The sequence below is a fragment of the Cebus imitator genome, unplaced genomic scaffold, assembly GCF_001604975.1.
Source record: "Cebus imitator isolate Cc_AM_T3 unplaced genomic scaffold, Cebus_imitator-1.0 Scaffold248, whole genome shotgun sequence".
NCBI lineage: Eukaryota > Metazoa > Chordata > Mammalia > Primates > Cebidae > Cebus > Cebus imitator.
The window spans coordinates 2,681,319-2,699,050 of record NW_016107563.1 but is presented as its reverse complement, the minus strand read 5'-3'; the positions used below and the strand labels follow the sequence as shown (position 1 = coordinate 2,699,050).

Genomic DNA, 17,732 nt, shown 5'->3' with positions numbered 1-17,732 from the left:
AAAAAAAAAAAAAAAAAAAAAAAAAAAAAAAAAATTTTTATATTTTTATTGGTTTTTTTTCCCCCCTGCCCCCACATCCCGAGCTGGGGGGGAGGGTTTATATGAGCACACTAATTAACAGAGAACAGAAGTCTTTTTATTTCATAAATAAAAGCATAGAGACACTGTATGAACAGAAATGCAGCATGTTCCCTGGAGAATGTTTAAACTTTTAAAAATATTCCCCCCAGGGTCTGGGCAGGTGAGCCCTGAGGGGCTTTTCCAGGGAGAGACCTTGGTTGAGGGGAGCTGTTTGTCCCTCAGAGAGGAAGCTCCTTGAGCTCTGAGCGGGGCCTTCCTGTAGTGTGGCGGTCCAGCTCGCAGTGACCCCCTGTGCTATTCTGGCCCTTCCCCACATGGGCTTCTTTGCTGGGCTTCCTGGTAGAAGTTAGAGAAGAGCTAATGACAGCTCCCCAGAGTGAGTGCCTCTGGGTTCTGGTGTAGTCAGCCAGGGCTGTGAGACCTTGGGCAAGTCCCTGGTCCTGTCTGGACCTCACTTTCCTCCATCTGAGGAATGGAGGGTGCAGGTGGAATCAGCCCTGCCACCTCCTCCTGCCCTGAGGTCCTCGGCTGCTGTTCAGAGGCTGTTCCGGAAGCAGAAGATGACACTGTAGGTGGCCAGACTCTGGCCTGCGGGCTTAACGCCTCAAATCACATTTGGATGTGGGCTACTTTTCATCCTCACAGCACCAGTCAGCCCCTACCTTGATACCAGTTTCACAGATGGGGACACCCAGACCCCGTGAAGAAAGCCAGGCAGAAGCGACTCTCCCCTTTCTATAAATGTGGAAACTCAGATCCTAGGGATTCTGGCAACTCTGACTGGGCCAGGCAGAAGCCAGGCAAGAATCCCTTGCTGAACCGGGGTAACAACCCCTGGGAAGCGCAAAGTGCGGGCTGCGTCTACAGGACCGGGTTTCCCTGGCTGTGACCCAAGGCTAAAGGGATGGTGGTGTGGACACACTTGGGGGAGCCACAGCCCTGGAGAACGGAGTGGCCTCCGTGAGTCCAGTGGCCTGCGTGGGGCCGTCTGGTGGCTGAGCCCCGTCATTGCAGGAGCTCCCAAGGTCAGAAGAGCCCAGAGCTTTCTGGTCAGATTTCCTGGAGTTTCCAGAAACAATCAGCAAGTTTTTTGTTGTTGTTGTTGTTTTGGAAGAAAATCACTTTATTCTAATTAACTCACAAAGAATAAAATCATAACAGCTAGTTTAAGGAGGCCACACAAACATTTTTCCAGCTCCAAATTCTACAGCGTAGGAACACCCCCTTCCATTTCAATTCTGAAGCAAGGAAGCTAGGAAATGACAGGAGAGGTTTAACTGATGGCTACACTTTACACCTTCACTATCAATTAAATTTTTGTATTAAACTAACTTGGTTATGAGAGCTACTTTTCCATTTCTCCAGGTTGAACTTCTTGATTAGGCCGATCCGTTTGCAAGTCGGCACTGTTTCAGCACCTCACTGAAACCCTCATCACAGAGCTTGAAGTCACCTGGTTCTGGGCACGCTCCAGAAACTGTTTGATCTCACAGAAGCAAGGCTGCTGCTGCTGCTGAGTTCCCTGAGGCTCCTGGTAAGTGAGGTCCGGCCTCGAAGGCTCAGGATCACTTCCTCCACTGAAGCCCCCAGTCATGGCATGGCCCGGGGGTGCCCCACAGCAGAGCCCACAGCCATGCCAGTTGCAGTGGTTGCCATCTGGGCCAGCAGACCTGGCTGCCGGAGCCAGCTGCAGATGGGGTGGCCGCTGCTGGTGGCTGAGCGGCTGGTGCTGGCCTGGGTGCAGTTCTCATCTTAGGGGCCCAGCTGGCCAGAGGGGCCACGCGGGAGGCTCGGCTTCAAGTTTTGGACTGGGATCCTGCGGCAGCCAGAACAATTCATAAGAAGCTGGGCCTGGCTGCTGGAGAAGGTTCCACTCCAGCCCTGGTGGAAGCAGGGCAGCGTCCTCTCAGGACTCTAGGGGTCTCAAGTGCTGAGCTGCTGTGGAAGCATCTTGTGTCCCTCCCCGCAGATTCCTCTGCCCACACAATGCTAGGGAGACTGAGGCTTTAGGAAGGCCAGCTCTCAATAGAGATCACACACCAGTAGGGAAGAGGACAAGCCCCAGGTGTGTGCAGCAAAGCCTAGCGTCTCAGCTCACCTGCTGGGGGACCCTGTGCAAATTACACCCCGTCTCTGAGCCTCAGTTACTTTATTAGGGAAGGGGGACTGTTGTGAAGGTCAAAGAGCAAAGGTACAAGCTGCCTCGCACATGATATGAGTCGTACTTATTGTGATTGCAGCAAATGCTTTTCATTAGTTCTCTCGCCCTCACCGTGGTGAGGGACCTTCTTAGCACCATGTCACAGACAGGACATGCATAGGACTTAGTTGAATAGAGTGCCCTGGAATATGTTCAGTAAATGGTCACTCAGAAATGCAAACACTGGCTATTTTAGGAGGTGCACGCCGAAGGGGCACAGGTCTGATGCTGGACGCCCCCTTTCAGATGGTTCAGAAAAAATAAAGAGGGGGCCGGGCGCGGTGGCTCACGCCTGAATCCAAGCACTTTGGAGGCCAAGGCAGGCAGATCACCTGAGGTCAGGAGTTCAAGACCAGCCTGACCAACATGGTGAAACCCCGTCTTTAAAAAAAAAAAAAAAGAAAAAATAAAGAGAAGGCCAGGCGTGGTGGCTCGTGCCTATAATCCCAGCACTTTGAGAGGCCAAGGCGGGCGGATCACCTTGAATTCAGGAGTTTGAGACCAGCCTGTCCAACATGGTGAAATCCCATCTCTACTAAAAATACAAAAGATTAGCCGGGCATGGTGGCACGCACCTGTAATCCCAGTTACTCGGGAGGCTGAGGCAGGAGAATCACTTGAACCCGGGAGGCGGAGGTTGTGGTGAGCCTAGTTTGTGCCATTGCACTCTAGCCCCGGTGACAAGAGCGAAACTCCATCTCAAGAAAATAAATAAATAAAAATAGGAGAGAGAATGATGAAGCATAATTGAACAAAACGTCCAGAACTGATGCTTCTGGCTACAGGATATATGCAAAGTCTCTGTTCTCGTATTTTGAAACTATATCAAAAGTGTTTTAAAGCCCAGCCGTTTCCAAATTCTACCTAGTTTCCTGGGGAGCCAGTGGAAATCCAGCCCTCTCAGAGTTCTTTGCTCCAGACTGGTGGCCCGGCCCCCGTGAATGTTGGTACCCGCCCTGAATCCCCCACGGAAAGCCAGAGGTGTCCCTACCCTGCAGCCAGCGTCACCTGGGTCCCCCAGGCCTCCTCAGGGCCTCTCCTCAGCCTCCCCATTTCCTACCCCCCCGCCACACCCCTGCCCAGGTCCCAGCCAGGCGGTGGTGAGAGGCTGAGCTGGGGTTTATTTATAAGTTCCCGCTGATTATGAATCACTGGAGGAACTGCTCACAGACTGGAGACAAAAGTCTGGGGCCGCCTGGCCGGGAGGAAACACTCTTTAGATTCGACTTTCCCCTTGGCACGAGCCTCCCCACGCCTGGCCTGGCTGGGCGCTGCCAGCCCCTTGTGTTCTCAGAGGCAGAATCGCGTTTGCCGCCAAGTTCTGTCAGCCTGTCCGCCTTGCTGTGTAAACAGGACCCGGAGCTGGCGGCCCAGCCCCACACTGGAAATGAGCCTGCCTTCCGCAGCCCGGCCACTTCCTCTTCACATCCGGAGACTCCTCAGGGTTTGAATGAGGGCTGGGTGGGCAGGAGCGGGGAGAAGCTAGGGCCTTGCCCTGCTGTGGCCTTCATCAACCCTGATGGAGGATTAGTGGCCAAGTGGAAGGAGCAGAGGACTCCTAAGCAGCCATCAAAGCCCAGTATAAATGACCCCTCCTCTGGTAAACTATCCCACTGCTCTAGGCCTGCTCCCTATTGTAGTTCATAGTTTCATTACATTCCATAAACATGTACTGAGCACCCACTGCATACCAGGCTCTGTGCAAAGTGACTGTGAAGCAGGGGGCATGAAGATAGATACCTCATTCATATTATCTAATTCATTATTTTAATCCAACTATGAGCTGCTTAAGGGCAGAAGTAATGTCTGATTCAGGGTCCCCCGATCATAAGAAGTGTCAATATGGCGACTGCATGTAGCAGAGGCTCAAAAAATTTCTGTTGAATTGACCTGGTTACACTGGGGCAGCCCAGTTTCCAATCCACTTCCCTTTCTGGGCCTCTGTTGCCAATCTAATCTGGCATTCTGTGGCCTAAGAGTTATGTCCCCTCTTGAAACAATGTGGTAGGCCAGGCACAGTGGCTCATGCCTGTAATCCCAGCACTTTGGGAGGCCAGGGTGGGTGGTTCATGAGATCAGGAGATCGAGACCATCCTGGCTAACATGGTGAAACCCCGTCTCTACTAAAACTACAAGAAATTAGCCAGGTGTGGTGGCAAGTGTCTGTAATCCCAGCTACTCTGGAGACTGAGGCAGGAGAACTGCTTGAACGCGGGAGGCAGAGGTTGCAGTGAGCTGAGATCACGACACTGCACTCCAGCCAGGGTGACAGAGCAAGACTCCATCTCAAAAAAAACAAAAAAAAAAAAGAGAAAAAGAGAGAGCTATGCCTCCCGGAGGAGGAAGGGCAGAATGGAAGTCAGCCCCAGAAGCTTGTAGTACCAGCTGTTCCAAGCGATGCTCAGTGCAACCTTCCCACCATCCTATTGCTGTCATTCCCATTAAAGAGAAGGCAAGACTGAGGCCTTGAGAGATTGCAACGGGTCACAGATCTGGTGATGGCAGCCAGGACCCTCAGCAGGTCCCTAGCTGTATCTGGACAGTCTTGAATTTGGGGGTCCCTAGGTTTGGTGCAGGAGTTTTATGGAAAACCCAGACTGATGGCCAGGGACACCTGGGCAGAATGATAGAAGCCCCAGGGTTGTCAGCCCAGGTTCAGTCAGGCACAGCCAGGATGCCTGTGTGAGTGTTCACATGTACATGTGCTCACATGCATCCATGCACACACCAGAAATGCAGTGGAGCTGCCCTTGGGGAACAAATGCATTGGTTTCAATAGAGTGTCTTTGGAGAATTTTTTAAATCTGTCTCCAAAGGAGAATCCCTCTCTGGATAAATAACTACCTCTGGGACAGAAATTAGCAGCATCCATGGGGCTGGAAGACTCTGGCTCCAGCATCTGGGAGAGCTGTGTGGCTGCTCTCAGGAGAGGTTGTGGAGGCCTTCTAGCATCCGCCTGTCCATCCAGGGGGTGTCACGGCGCTGATCATCAAGGGCTGGACAGGGGAGCGGCATGGCAACTGCAGCCAGAGAGACAGATGTGACGCAGGAACCTCTTGTAAAGGCGGGGCGAGAGCGGGGCAAACATCTGAAGGGTTTCTTAATCCTGTAGTTTATATTCTATCTGCCTCAAGCCTTTTGCACCAAGCTCTGTGCAGCTGAAAAGGCCTTCTCATTTTCTGTAATGGGAAGCTGCCCACTCCTCTGCCCGGCTCTGGAAGCCTCCCCTGGAGGAACTGGGGTTACCAGAAGAGGCTTAACTGTCACCCACTTACTAGCTTGGGGGCCTTGGGTAAATCTGTCCAATGGTCAGTTTCCTTATCTGCTCCTCTGTAAAATGGGGATATTAGCAATTGACAGAGCTGTGTCATGGGTGAAATAAGACATGAGCTGTCTTAATAAGGGGAAGTGTGAGTAAAGAGCTGGCCCTTGTGGCAGCCTGTACTGGTCACAGGATGGCTCTTCTTTATCCCCAGCATTCTAAAGCGTTAAGAGAGGAGAGGCAGGACGAGAGGGGTGCTATGTCCTGTCCTTCATCTGTGCTTTCCTGCCCTCTCATTCCTCCCCATCTGTCCTTGCTCATCACGTCTAGTAAAATGGTGTGCATTCTATCAGTTCTTGCTGATAACCTAAAGTGATCAGGCCCACGGGCAGGGGAGGGGACTCAGTGACTCCTCCAGGTCCTGTCTAGCCAGAGAATTCTGGAGATAAAATTCCCTGAAAGAGGTCTCCTGAAGTTTCTCTCTTTAGCCATTGGGCAGGGATTCCTACATCACCACTTAACCTTCGTAGCCCTCTTTTGAACTAACAACATGTGCCCCATTTTACGGATGAGAAAAATGAGCCTCAGAGAAGCTAGGCAACCTTCCAAAACCACTAGACCAGGAGGTGATTTCAAACCAAGGATTAGGCTCACTTGTACTAGTTGCAAGTTCTGAGTTGTACAAATTCTGAGGTCTTGGTGTCCAGGAAACTCCTAGGTCTGAATCCTCGCCCAGACTCTGATAACTGTGTGACGTGACGCGAGCTCCTGAGACTAAGTGTCCACCTCTGTGAGGAGGAGACACTCCACAGGTTGTTGGGAAGCTTCATGAGACAACAGATGCAGACCCCCAAAGTAACACCTGGCATGAGTGGGCCCGAATCAGTATTTGCAGACCATCCCCACCCCTGGGGTGTACCCATTCTAAGAACTGTTCTTCGTCAGTGATGACCTCTGTGTCCCAACCAAAGCAGCAGGCAAGGAGATTTGCACCAGCTCCAGGGGTACAGGTACAGGGGGCTGGCTAAAAAATGTAGACCCGTTAGCCACTGAGCCCCAGAGTTTCTCCCTGAATGCCAGTGCCTGGTGTGATACCCACAGAGTGGGTGCTTGGTAGACATTGTTGAATGAATGTTAGTTGGATGCTGAAAGGTCGCTGTTCTAGGGGACAGTGGGATGGTCTATGTGGAATGAGGGGCCATCCTGGAATGGCCGAGGGGTGAGTCCACGGGGCCTGTGCGCACCGCCTCCAGGAAGCACACTAGCTCAAGAACACTGATGCCAGCTGGCAAGAGTTTTCTGCCTCCTCTTCTCCCTCTTCCTCCTCTGCTGAGGCCCCCAGGCCCAGCCCGGGGCTGGCTTCTCTCCCTGCCTCGGGTCTTACTCTGGGATTGGAGTGCCCATGGGTCAGCCTGGGAATTCCCACCTCCTGAGGACCCAGGACCACCTTATCTATTGCAGTCAGAGGAGACAAACCTGCTGTCTCTCCAAAGTCTGCCTCCTCCCTTACGAGTCCCTGGAACCACACTGGGGCTCTCCACAATCTGAGCCCTTTCCCATCAGTGTGGCTTGGTCTAAGCCTAGCCCCGAGGTCAGACCAATCCCACTGGGAGAGAAGTGGCATCTCATTCCTCAGCCAACCACGCTCTGGCATGTCAAGAGCTGCCAGACCACCTTCATGGACCCTTGGGTCACCTATAAGACATGGGGACCACATTGTACAGAAGATACACACCTGCTCCAGAGACACAGCGCTCCTAGCAGCCCCTGTGTGACCAATGGGGTTGGGGGGACTGAGGTTCAGAGTGGTAAAGCATTCCCCAGAAGTCTAGACTATGGCTCCTATTTCAGACACAGTCTTTGGGCAAAACCCTCTCTGGGTCGCTTTCTCTCTGAAACATGAACAGAAAAAGCTAGGCCAGCCTTCTCCCCTTCCAGGCTTCTGTCTAGAAGTCCATCTCCCTCCCCCAACAAACCCACCCCATGCCTACACTCACTTGTGCAACTGCAGCACCCCCAACCCTTCTCTCCTGTGCTTTTGTTTTGATGACAGAAACGTGAGTTTTAGCTCAGTAGTATTAACAATCTCTCACTTGCATTAACCAGGACTGTGTTAAAAATCACACACAATATTTGTATTTCATTCCCTACACCTATTTTAGAGATGAGGAAAGGGATGCCCACAGCAGCTACTGCACTCTATCAGTTCTTGCTGATAACCTAAAGTGATTAGACCCACGGGCAGGGGAGGGGACTCAGTGACTCCTCCAGGTCTTGTCTAGCCAGTATAGCTAGCCAGTGGCAGAGCAGGGATTTGAACCCATGCCTTGGCAGGACTGTATCTGACTCCCTTTTCCCTCCTTGTTTGGCATGGGCACAGGGGCAGGAACAAATCAGATGCCCAGTAAGCCTATGTGGGCATGAGTTAGCCCTTCTGAGGTCTGATGAGGCCTTTTTTTTTTTTTTTTTTGAGTTGGAGTTTTTGCTCTGTTGCCCAGGCTGGAGTGCAGCGGCGCAATCTCAGCTCACTGCAACCTCCACCTCCTGTGTTCAAGCAATTTTCCTGCCTCAGCCTCCAAAGTAGCTGGGATTATAGGCGCCTACCACCACACCTGACTAATTTTTGTATTTTTAGTAGAAGCGAGGTTTCATCATGTTGGCCAGGCTGGTCTCGAACTCCTGATCTCAGGTGATCCTCCACCCTTGGCCTCCCTAAGTGCTGGGATTACAAGCGTGAGCCACAAAAGACCTTAGAAGACCTCCATTTAAATGGTCTCATCAGGCCAGGCACAGTGGCTCATGCCTGTAATCCCAGCACTTTGGGAGGTCAAGGCGGTGGATTATTTGAGGTCAGGAGTTTGAGACCAATCTAGCCAACGTGGTGAAACCCCGTCTCTATTAAAAATACAAAATTAGCCAAGCATGGTAGTGGGCACCTGTAATCCTAGCTACGCAGGAGGCTGACGCAGGAGAATCGCTTGAACTCGGGAGGCAGAGGCTACAGTGAGCTGAGATCACACCACTGCACTCCAGCCTGGGCAACAGAGTGAGTCCCTGTCGAATGAATGAATGAATGAGTGAATGAATGAATGCCTTCTGGAGACAACGCAACCCAGGGAATGGGTTGGACCTTCAGACCTACAGCAGGACCAAATCAGAAAGGACCTCTGCCTTCCTGTGCACTCTGGTGGTCACCAGAGTTGGGGACTTCAGTTTCCCCAACTATAACATGGGAATAATAATCATGCCCACGCCTTGGGGGTAGCCTGGGTCCCAGTGAGGCCACGTTGCTCTCCCTCCACTGGCCCAAAGCAGCAGGGCCCTGCCAGGCTCTGGGAGCTAAGAGTAGGAGCTGCCCTGAGCCACTGAGACAGGCTGGGAGCCGCCACCCTCATCTGCATAGCTTCGGCACACCTGGGGACTCATGCTCACGTCACAGCCGTGCCTCTCGCTCTGCCCCGCCAACCCAAACCTGGCTGGCTGAAGGGGCTGCAGCCAAGAAAAGAGCTGGCCTGCGGGGGTATTTTCTCTCCAGGGCTCAGCGATTGTGGAATAGACTACAGTGGCCGCCAGAGTCAAAGGGGACCCTGTTCTCTGAAGCCAGGACTCCCACAGCTGGCTACTCACAGCCTGAACTCAGGCCGACAGAGCCGCGGCTCTGAGCCTGGCAGCAGCCACCAACCCTCACACTCTCCACCTCATTTAATCCTTATGACGGCCTTGCCAGAGGTGGTTCTACCGTGTGACTCAACAGACAAGCAAACTGAGGTGCAGGGAGACAGAATGACTAATCCAAGGTCCCGCAGCTAGTGAGGGGCAGACCAGGTCTGTCTGACGCCACCAACCACAGCACCAGGACCTGACCATAACCCGTTTCATGGGAAGCCTCCAACAAGGCTGGATTGGAGAGATTTGAGCGCCTACTATGTGCCAGCCTAGCTCCTTTGCTTGAATGTTGTTTGACCTTAAATTGAAAAACCTGGCCCGACACAGTGGCTGGCTCTTTGGGAGACACTTTGGGAAGCTGAGGTGGTGGATCACTTGAGGTCAGGAGTTTGAGACTAGCCTGACCACATGGTGAAACCCGGTCTCTACTAAAAATACAAAAAAAATTACCCAGGCATGGTGGTGCCCACCTGTGATCCCACCTACTCGGGAGGCTGAGGCAGGAGAATCGCTTGAACCCTGGAAGTACAGGTTGCAGTGAGCGGAGATCTCACCATTGCATTCTGCCGGGGCAACAGAGTGAGACTCCATCTCAAAAAAAGCAAAAAACTAGAGAAAAAGGCATCATTAGCCACCTCATACAGATGAGGAAACTGAGGCTCACCCAAGAGCCTTTTCAATTGTCAACAGACCCAGGTACTCTAATAGCTGAGACAGACCGCTTCACACCTTAACTTCCTTTCATCCTTCCATGTTAGAAAGAAAGCAAACGCACTACAATCCTTTTGACTCACAAATATGACCCCGGTGTCTGTGCCCTGTCCTGCAAAATACAGCTGCGTCTGGGCTACTCATCCCGTTTGGGGTTTGGGATGGGATCATCTGGTCCTGTCCCTTTTTCGTTGGCAAGATCATAAGTATTCAGCTCAATAAATTCTCAAAAAGTGAATACAACCTTGTAACCTCTGCATCAAAGGTTCTGCTTTTGAAAATGAGTATGTTCCCCTGAGCAGCACAGAGGCACTTAGGGAAGCCAGACTGGGGGGTCAGGTCGGGCTGCTCTGCTTGGGAAAGATGTCCCTGGGCATTATTGTCCCGCCAGATTCGGGCACCTGAATGAGTCTTGTCAACAAGACATTCATGGGGCTCTTGTTGAACTGCTGACATTTAGGTCAAGGAGGTCTGGGATGGGGCCTGAGGGTCTGCATGTCTGAGGAACTCCCAGCGACTCGAATGCAGCCACCCTGGCTTCTCAGAGTGTGGTCCTGCGCATACAGCATCAGCCTCACCTGCAGCTTGCTGGAAATGCAGAATCTCAGGCTCCACCCTGGACATAGCGAGCACCAGAATTGCTGGGAGCCTTAAGGGCAATTGAAGCCTCATGCCCAGAGCTCCTAATTTAATTGTCCCAGAGTATGACCCAGGCATCAGCATTCTTAACTGCTCCTTGAACTCCGATGCACAGCGAAGGTTGGAAAGCTCTGCTGTTGCATCACCAGTCCTCGGTGCTGGAAAGGGCTGACTTTTCACCCTGTTTACTTCCTCCTTTTATAGAGGAAGAGAAATAGGTCTGAGGTCACATCATTTGGGAATAAACTCATCAAATTTTTAAGGAATATATAAAATGTATTTACTTGCACATTCATAAAATACATTTACAAAGCTACACAAGCATCTAACAACACGAGTAGCCTGTGGGAGGTGAATTGGGTGGCTGGGTGAGGGACAGGGTGGCACAGAGTATTTTCATATTTTTTATTGTAAACTATGTGAGTTTACTATTTTTATTTATTATTACTTTTAAAAAATAGAGACAGGAGTCTCACTATATTGGTCTCAAACTCCTGGGTTCGAGTGATCTCCCTGCCTTGGCTTCCCAAAGTGCTGGGATCACAGGCATGAGCCACTGTGCCTGGCCAAGAGTAAATTATTTATTCAAAATAATTATACAAAGAGAACATCATTTTTAGGTATCCTTCTGAATAAAATGGGTGTTATTAAGTCACCCATCGCATATGGCAGAAATAGTCCAAGAAACTGACACAAACTTCTACAGCCACCTGAGGGCTGGTGCCACAGGCCAGGTGATGGGGTAGAAAACTCCAAGCACAGCGCTGTCTTTAGTTCCCAGCCTCTCCACCCATCACAAACCAGCTGTGTGTCTTCTGACAAGCCATTTAACTGCTTTTGGCCTAGGCGTTGGGCCTAGTATAATTTATTTGTTCAATGAATGGGAGGTTTTCTTGTTTTGTTTTTCTGTTTTTTGAGACAGAGTCTCACTCTGTCACCCAGGCTGCAGGGCAGTAGTGTGATCTTGGCTCACTGTAAACTCCATCCTCCAAGTTCAAGGGATCCTCCTGTCCCAGCCTCCCGAGTAGCTGGGACTGCAGGTGCGCACCACCACGCCCAGCTAATTTTTGTATTTTTAGTAGAAATGGAGTTTCTCCATGTTGATCAGGCTGGTTTCAAACTCCTGACCTCAGGCGATCCGCCTGCCTCAGCCTCCCAAAAGTGCTGGAATTACAAGTGTGGACCACCGCACCCAGCCTGGGAGTTTTAATTATGTTTTCAGTTTTTATTTTAGATTCCGGGGTGCATGTGAAGGTTTGTGACCTGGCTGTACCACACACTGCTGAGGTCCGGATCACCAGCGATCCCATCACACAGGTACTGAGCATGGTGCCCAACAGTTCCTTTTTCAACCCCTGCCTCCCCTCCTCCCGCCCCGCGCTAGTAGTTCCCGGTGTCTTTTGTTCCCATCTTTCTGTCCACAAGTACCCAATGTTTAGCTCCCACTTCTAAGTGAAAACATGCAGTATGTGGTTTTCTGTTCCTGCATTAAGTCGCTTAGGATAATGGCCTCCAGCTGCATCCATGTTGCTGCAAAGGACATGATTTCGTTCCTTTTATGGCTGCATCATCAAATGTTAAAACAGGAAGTCCCTCTGGTGTTAGTTCACTTGATTCAATCCCATTTTGCATTTACAGAAACTGAAGTCAAGGGGAGACAGGGCAGCTGCCCGGGGCACTAAAATCTAAGACTTCTCTCCAGCATACCTTTCCTCTCTCAGCTGTACCTTTTCTCCCTGCAGGGATCGGATTCTAACCCTGGCCAAGGACAGGCCCTTTACTTCTCTTGCTCTTCAGCTGCAGCTGGCAGAAAGCCTTTCTCCCTTGAATCTCAATATGTGGACTAAGGACCTTCACAGTCGCTAGGGCTGTAGTATTAAAAATACAACTAGGCAAGACACCAGGACTCCATAAAGGGAATAGTGACCATGGTTACCATGTAGATTTTTAAAATGAAAAAACTATATAGCTGAGCATGGTGGCTCACACCTATAGCTCCAGCACTTTGGGAGGCCGAGGCGGGAGGATTGCTTAAGGCCAGGAGTTCAAGACCAGCCTTGACAAAACAGTGAGATCTCATCTCTACAAAAAATTTAAAAATTAGCCGAGCGTGGTGGTGCATGCCTGTAGTCCCAACTTCTTGGTGTAGGGGGCTGAGGTGGGTGGGTAGCCTGAGCTCAGGAGTTTGAGGCTGCATTGAGCTGCGAGCTAACCACTGCAGTCCAGCCTGGTGACAGGGAGTGATCCTGTCCAAGAAAGAGAGAGAGAGAGGAGAGAGGAAGAGAAGGAGGAAGAGGAGGAGGAGGAAGTGAAGGAGGAGGAGGAGGAGGGGAGGGGAGAGGAATAGACATCTCAAGAGTAGGAAAAAGTATAAAAGGGTCATAAATACAAGAGGTATTCAGCTTCACTTACATTTGAAGAAATGTAAATTAAAACATTGTGATATAACCCTCATCTATAGGAGAAAGATTGTTTAAATGGCCAGGTCATGGTTTGGGGAAATAAGCAAATTGCAGTTGGTGAACATGTAAATGCACAAAAATTAGAGCTTGGCAGCTGGATGATTTCTATAAACACTTTAAACATGTATATGCTTTGATTCAGTGATTCCACTTCTAGAAAGTTACCTTGCAGATAAACTCACACAAATGCATGAAGATTGGCGTATTGGCAATGTTTGCAATAATAGAAAACTGGAAATGAATCAAAGGGGTCTCACAAATGCTGACTTGGAAGAATATATATATATATATATATAGCTGAATAGTATGTAGATTCTGATATTATTTGTACAAAAAAGGATATAAATGTTTGTGTTTGCAGTCCATATATGCATAGAAATGTCTGGAATGACGCACCAAAATTTTCATATTAGACAATGAGATGGAGGGGAAGGGAGAGTTTTCACTTAAAAAAAAAAATCTTGGCTGGGTGCCGTGGCTCACGGCTGTAATCCCAGCACTTTGGGAGGCCAAGGCAGGTGAGTCACCTGAGGTCAGGAGTTCGAGACTAGCTGGGCCAACATGGTGAAAACCCATCTCTACTAAAACTACAAAAAATTAGCTGGGCATGGTGGCAGGTGCCTGTAATCCCAGCTACTTGGGAGGCTGAGGCAGGAGAATCACTTGAACCCAGGTGGCAGAGGTTGCAGTAACCTGAGATCACACCATTGCACTCCAGCCTGGGCAATAAGAGCCAAGTTCTGTCTCAAAAGAAAATTATCGTATAATTCTGCACACAGAAGCACATTCTACTTCTGTTGTAAGTCATTTTTAATCCAATTTGGTTTTTGTTAGTATGGTTTCAGTGGTTGCTAGGGACAGTGCTAGGTTTTTCTGTGGGCGGTGGAAGGTGGGCAACATGCTAGAACTTTCTCAGAAGGACATATAAGAGTCTCATTTATTTATTTTGAGACAGGGTCTCACTCTGTCACCCAGGCTGGAATGCAGTGGTGCAGTCACCACTTACTACAGCCCTGACCTCCCTGGCTCAAGTGATCCTCCCACCTCAGCCTCCCAAGAGCTGGGACCACAGATAGCATCACCACACCCCGCTAAATTTTTTTTTTTTTTAATTTTTAGTAGAGACGCAGTCTCACTATATTGCCCAGGCTAGTCTCAAACTCCTGAGCTCAAGTGATCCTCCCGTCTAGGCCTCCCAAAGTGCTGGGATTACAGGCATGAGCCACTGTGTCTGGCCAATGTCTTTATATCAGGCTACAGAACAAAAGTAATTGTCAGCTTCCTCTCAGAAGAAATTTAGGGCAAGAGTCCAAAGAAAGGGCAGCGGTGGTTAAGTTTAGTATTTAATGGCTTATAATATCATGGAGCTACATGAAAGCCCCACCACGTCACCTCGCTATCGCCCCAGGGTTCAGGGGGCCATGGAGGCTTCAACCCAGGTTCAAGGAGTGCTGCAGGGGCTCAACTAGTGCCTCCTCCTGCAGGTGAAGGGAGAAGGGCTGCGGATGGGAGGATAGATGCTTGTTCCTGTGGATGGCAGCAGAAAGCCGCCCCAGTCGCCAGCTGCCAGAGGACGGGTCTGGGTCTCACTACAGAATGAGTGCCCACTTGCCACGTTCCCATGCCACCACAGCTCCTCTTGGTCCCTTTCAGACCTCCTGGGCTTCTCTCGTCCCTCCATCCTCCCCCATCAATCCTCCTGTCTAGACAGTGTGAGGCATGCTTCCCAAGGAGGCACAGGCCGCCAGAGCTGCGCCGAGCCGAAGATCTCCTCATTTTATAGTTGGGGAAACGGGCCCAGAAAGGAGAAGGAACTTACCCGAGGTCACCCAGGGAGTTTATGGCAGAACCAAAACTGGGTTATCGGGAAGATGTCACACAGCCCCTCCCCACCCATGCCCTACACTTTACCAGATGTGTTTGGCTGCCCCTTCCCCAGGGCCCCATTAGTTATTCAACAGAGCCTTCCTTTCGGTTTTTGTGTTTGTTTGTTTTGTTTTGTTTGAGACAGTCTCACTTTGTCTCCCGGGCTGGAGTGCAGTGGCACAATCTCGGCTCACTGCAACCTCCGCCTCCCAGGTTCAAGCAATTCTAGTGCTTCAGCCTCCCGAGAAGCTGGGATTGCAGGCACCTGCCACGACGCCCAGCTAATTTTTGTAATTTGCAGAGACGGGGTTTCCACATGTCGGTCAGGGATGTCCTGGCCTCAAGTGATCCGCTTGCCATGGCCTCCCAAAGTGCTGGGATTCCAGGCACGAGTCACCACACCCAGCCTCAGCAGACGTTTCTCAAGCACCTACCACGCCCCAGGTTCTATGCTAGGCCCTGATGATACTGGAATGAACAAAACAGACACAACTCCTCCCCTGCGGAACTCATATTCTAGCTTAATTACATGACCTACCTATTACCTTCCTGGGGGAGACACGCTGTCCCGCTGCAGCCAGGAAGTCCTTGTTGGCAAATGCACACTGCCCGTGTCTCTGCCCTGCAGGACGGAGGGCCTTGTCCCTGGAGGAGGGGCATCAGCCAAGAATAGGGAGCAAGGGCACCAGTGCCCAGCTCTGTGGGAATTCAGACCCTCCCGTGAGGATCGTCTCCTTTGCTTCTGAGAACCTCCCTACACACCAGGTGCTCACATCCCCACTTTGCAAGCAAGGAAATGAAGGCCCAGCACCCAGCAACACGGGCAAGTAAGCAGCAGGATGGGGCTTTCTCCTCCCTCAGATGGGGTATGAGCCCTGCTCAGGCACAGCAGGGCTGGCCGGGGGCCAGGGGAATCGGGGACATTTTCTGTCCCCTTTTGGAGACGAGAATGGCGGTCTCTGCTGGCTTTTTCTCTGGGTGCTCAGAGAAGCTGGAGCTGCCCACCACTGCCAAAGTGACCAGCCAGCCGTGGTGCCAGAGCTACTGCCCCTGTCTGGGGATTCTGGTACCCAGAGCAGGGTTCCTAACCGTGAAGCAGGTGCCAACCCTTTCTGTGATACTTAATTAAAACCATGGGCCCTCTCCCTAGAAATATCCTACGTGTCTCCCTCAATCCACTTTGCATAGACATTCCCTGCTGCCCATCCTTGCTCCACCCGGGGCAGGGCTAGATCTCCTGGGGGACCCTCTCCTAATGGGAGGAGGAATCACACTGTGGAGTTGAAAGGTCAGCACACAAACTCCCTACCCCACCCCGCCCCGAGAGTCTCTCCTGCCCATCCCGGGAACCGCTCCTGGAGGGGCCTGCAGAGTGCATCCCGGGAGGCATCGCTGGCCGCATGGTGCTGCCCAGATGGGCTGTGAGTGCCCCCTGGGGGCAGCTCATCCGCATGTCCCAGGAAACACTGTACCCATCCCATCCCCACCCCCCCCCCCACCGAGTTTAACTTAGCGCCTATATTTGGACAAGAAAAGTTTGTCATTTAAAATATTGTTTTTAAGTTAAAGCAGCCACCGATGGGCATTACAATTCAAACTCTGCCCCAAATGTTGGGAGAAACCCTGGAGGTGGGAACAGTAGGGACGGCTGAAGCTGGTCTCACCGTCTCATCCCCCAAAACCAACTCCCAAGGCCTGGTCTGCCTAGCACCCTGTCCCAAGCACAGGATACAAAGATGACGGGCCCTTGACCCTGTCCTCCCCTACAGGCCAGCCATCCCAGGCTGGGGGAGGGAGAAAGACAAGAGGAGCAGCTTACCCCAGTTCACCCAGGACGTCCCAGTTTTAGTTTTTTGTTTTATTTTATTTTGAGACAGGGTCTCGCTCCGTCCCTGAGGCTGGAGTGCAATGGCGCGATCTCAGCCCACTGCAGCCTTGACCTCCCTGGCTTACGTGATCCTCCCACTTCAGCCTCCCAAGTAGCTGGGACCACAGGGGCATGCCACCGATCCTGACCAATTTTTGTATTTTTTTTTTTTTTACAGAGATGGGATTTTCTGTGTTGCTCAGGCTGGTCTTGAACTCCTGGGCTCAAGCAGTCCCCTGCCTTGGCCTCCCAGAGTGCTGGGGTTATAGATGTAAGCGCCCTGCCTCGGCCTATGTCTGTTTTAGGACTGAAAGTCCATCTTCCAGGAACCACCCCACTCCAGTCCTGGGCAAATCAGCCTGCCCCTTCTCCTTGCATTGACCAGTGAAAGCATCATGAGTGGCATAAGGTCAGCCGCCACTAGGTCCACACACGTTTTTGTCTTTACAAAGGGTCAGACTTTTATTGATGTTATTTCATTCATAAAAGTCACTAGCTACATGGAATTCCCAAAAAGGCAGTTCTCCTTAGCACTCTTTGTTCAGTTGGTAATTAGAGCTGTGTGCACCCAGGCTGAAGCCATTCAACAAGTCAGTTAATATTGCAAACCATACACTGTAGTATACTTCATATGTAATTGTTATCGATTAAAATTTCACACTAAACAGTAACATTTAGCATCAAAAGAAAAAAGGCAAGGCAAGCACAGTGGCTCATACCTGTAATCCCAGCACTTTGGGAGGCTGAGGTGAGCAGATGACCTGAGGTCAGGAGTTGGAGACCAGCGTGGCCAAAACAGTGAAAACCCGTCTCTACTAAAAAAGCAAAAATTAGCCGGATGTGGTGGCATGCACCTGTAATCCCAGCTACCTGGGAGGCTGAAGCAGGAGAATCACTTGAACCCAGGAGGCAGAGGTTGCAGTGAACTGAGATGGCACCACGGCACTCCAGCCTGGGTGACAGAGTGAGACATTGCCT

The 17,732-nt window shown here is 51.0% G+C and overlaps 1 pseudogene; it reads right to left on the bottom strand.

Moving 5' to 3' along the window:
• The window catches only part of LOC108282696, a 47,316-nt pseudogene that overhangs the window by 19,960 nt on the left and 9,624 nt on the right, over nt 1-17,732 (bottom strand).